We start from the raw sequence: 3,775 nt of genomic DNA, 5'->3' as shown, positions 1-3,775 counted from the left end.
TAAGATGTACCTGTACATATAATAACTGCTAATATGCATTTACCACAAATATTAGGGAGGAAGGGTGGTCATTAGTGATAGATTTCTATCACTCCCAGTATCCAATCAAATCATGCCATGTCATCACCCAATATTCTATCACTAGTGATAGAAATGTAGGGCGGTGGTATCACTAGTGATGAAATTCTATCACTCCCAAATATAGGGGGACGAACGGTTGGTTTTGATACGTTTGCGATTGAAAGGGTGGATATTGTTGGGTTTGAAAGGGTGGGTATTGTTGGGTTTAAAAGGGTGGGACTTGCTCGGGTTCGTCTTGCAACCTGAAGCGCGTCGGCTCGCCAAGATTCGCTCGAACCTTGGGCCTTACGGGATTTTACTTCGTACCCGAACCTCTTTTTTTCGAACCCGCACCTCTCTTGCTTGAACCTTCCATGTTTCTTGTAAAATTATTTGGAGAGTTTGTTGATTTTTTATATTGAGTGTGAGATAATTTGTTGTTTTTTTGAATTGAGTAAATGAGGATTTATAAAAAAAAAATATGTTTCAAACGGTCAAAAAAAAAAAATAACAAATGGTCAAAAACAAACATTCCAATTTCAAATTCAACGTGTGATGTGTTTAACGCGTTTAAAATATAACGCGTTTTTTTTTGTTCGGCGGCGGTGTTCCGTTTTTGTTTCACGCGTTTGTTTTGGTAAAAAATCAGAAAAGATAATGCAACCAAACTCTCTGTTACGGGGTATGATGCTTGAATTGGTTAACAACAATGAGGATCACTCAGAAATGAATTGCACAAGTGACACAAAGATTTATACGAGGAAAAAGCCCTTGATCAATGAATGATATCTGGCATAAAAAACCTCGGGTGATGGAAACTACCGATCACCAACTCAAATTAAACAATAATTCTTTTACAACTTCGGATGATAGCGAGCCAGGTACAAGGATCACTATTGTGTATCGTATAGAAATGTATGAAAATTGCTAAGTGTTTTGCTGTAAGCTGATGAGTGCAGTTGTACGAGTGTGTGTAGCCAAAAAATAGCCAAGTGTTCTAAAAATAGCTCGCTATCCCCTTTAAAAATAGAAAAAATCTAGCCTAACTAACTATCCGCATTCCGTGCCTTCTCCCCACGTTCTCCACAACGTTCACAATGGTCAAGTACGTGCAGAATTGAAGGGAATATGCTCCAGGAATATCGCCATGACAAAGTCCAAGCCGGTACTCCTGCAAAACAATACCGAATTCAAAGTGAACAATCGTTAGTATAAGGATCCTTAGGATGATCCATGATCCTGATCCTGAAGCACTTCTGAGGATCACTATCTATCACAGAAGTAAGGATCACCACACAGGATAACACTTGAGGATCACAGGTCATTAGGAAATCGTCCCCTAACAATTGCCCCCAAAATATAAGGAGTGATTATGTAAAATATATGAGTTATATATTGTTGATCTTATCCACAACTAACTAACGGATATATAGCCGTTAAAATCGAACTATCCGTTGCAATCTTGACGTCACAGAAGTGACTACCCTGCAAGATCATAATTATAAATAGGAGTTAGAGATAGGATCAATTTGCATTTAAATCTTAGAGAAACTCCCTTTATATTCTCATCCGAAGATCAATCAGGTATTCTCTTCTCCTCTTCTTCCTTCTCTTACTCTGTTTTACTTCATTTATCATCATCTCGTCGAAAATGATGCTCCGGAATTCTCCCGCTAAGGATCACTAGAAGAACAGCCCTCTGAAAAGTCAAGGGATCATCAAAGATTCCGCAAAAGAACGCTGTTGTTTCACTGATCCACAGATCGATAGAATCCGCTATTGCTTCCCAGCGAACACCGTATTCAAATCCTTTGAACCCACTGCTTTGAGTGATCATATTTCTGAAACTTGGGTTGCCTTTCCTGTTACCCCGTTCACCATAGGCTATACCTATCCTTTTCCAGCCTTTACCCAATCCTTCTTCTCTCTTACTGGCATTTCTTATATCCAAGCTATGCCAATGATCTGGAGGGTTTTACATACCCTTAAGAGGATCATTGAGCAGGAGGGGATTGACCTAGGAATGTCAGAGCTGGCCGAGATGTATGACCTCACTACCTTTGGATCCCACCGATACTTGTTCAAACGTAAGCCTGGTGAAGAACACCCAATTTTTAAAGCCACCAAGAACGAGATTCTATCCCCAATGGAAAAGATCTACCAAGGAAATGGGCCACCCATGGTAGGATAGAGGATCCTGAGAAGGATCACCAGACAGTCTTCTATTTGTATAAGGATCACTAACACCCTTTTGTTTTTTGTTATGCAGCTGTTACTGTCTCACACCTCATACCATCTCCTGTTGCTGAGGAAAGACTCGCTGCTTTTAGAAGACTCGGTCCTGAAACAAGATCATTCAAGACAATCACCCAGGATTCACAAGAGGTATCCTCAGGCTCAGTCACCATGTCAAGTAAGTATCCTATTTAAAGATTTAAATAAATAGTTAAATAGAAATAGGATAACGATACTTATCTTGCTTTGATTGTGCAGGTGCTAGAAATGCTTCAAAATCTGCCTCCAAGTTCAGCGTGACCGATCTGGATAACGTGCGATCCACCAAGAAAAAGCTTCCTGCTAGCCCAACTGCTTCAATCCCCAAGGCACCCTCCAAAGGAAGGGGAGGCAAGAAAAGAAAAGCCTCTGAAGCTGAGGATCTGCAAGGTCTGTCTCTGATCCGCCACCAATTCCTTGAGTACTTCAACGATGTAAGGATCACTGTCCCTGCTTATATATGCTGCTTGTTTGAGGATCACCTGGTCTTGAACTGTTCTTTATCCTCTTTGCAGAAATTTGCTGAGATTGAAGATTATGTGGGGAACGTTGAGGAGCAGGATAGGAAGATTGCTGACCTCCAACAAGTTGCACTGCTCAAGGATCTTAAGATTGCCGACCTCCAAAAAGACCTCCAGAATGCCAGAAATGAGACAGCCAACGTGCTAATCAATGCTGACTACGAGAAGCACGAGATCACCCAGGACGCTAAAGTCTCTGCTGCCATAGCGATGTATAAGACCAAATTATAGATGGCCTTGGAAGCTCAGGATCCTGACTTCGATAGGAGCACCTGGGATGTGGAAGGCTGGAGGGCAAGGCTGGCTGAGCTGGATGACGAGGAGGAGGCTGAGGAGATCCTGACGATCGAGGCTGGAGGCAGTGGCAAGGATCATGGTGGTGAAGCTAGTGGAGCTGGGGATGGTGATGCAGCGAAGGTGTAGGCTGCATGATTGTGCAATGATGGACACTTCTAGACATAGCCGGAGCCCAATTTTTTAGGTTTGATAGTAGTTTTTGTTGAACAATGGTTGGTTTGTACTTGAACAATAGTTTTAGGGTTAAGGATCCAGGATCCTTTAAACAATAGGTAGGATTACAAATGGTGGAGGGATCTTCTATTTGGGGGATGAAGCCATTGTGATCCTGCCGCCTTTTATTCCCTGCATGCAATGACCGCACAAACAAGGGACACCCGTTGCCAACCCATGTGGACGGGCCACGTTTTGCTGGTAGAAACGTGGGTTGGCAATTTTGACAACTTTTGATGGTTAATCCTTTGTTAATAAAATAACTTTAATCTTTTTTGGCTTATCATGTGTTGTTATCCTTGTATATCCTTTTAATTTTCAATTGTTTTGATATACACTTGTCTGAATAAGAAAAGTTGAACAAATTAGATAGAAAATATTTAGGATATGATCCAGGATCAAATATCCTA

The sequence above is a fragment of the Helianthus annuus genome, chromosome 17, assembly GCF_002127325.2.
Source record: "Helianthus annuus cultivar XRQ/B chromosome 17, HanXRQr2.0-SUNRISE, whole genome shotgun sequence".
Lineage (NCBI taxonomy): Eukaryota > Viridiplantae > Streptophyta > Magnoliopsida > Asterales > Asteraceae > Helianthus > Helianthus annuus.
This window is presented reverse-complemented; position numbering follows the sequence as displayed.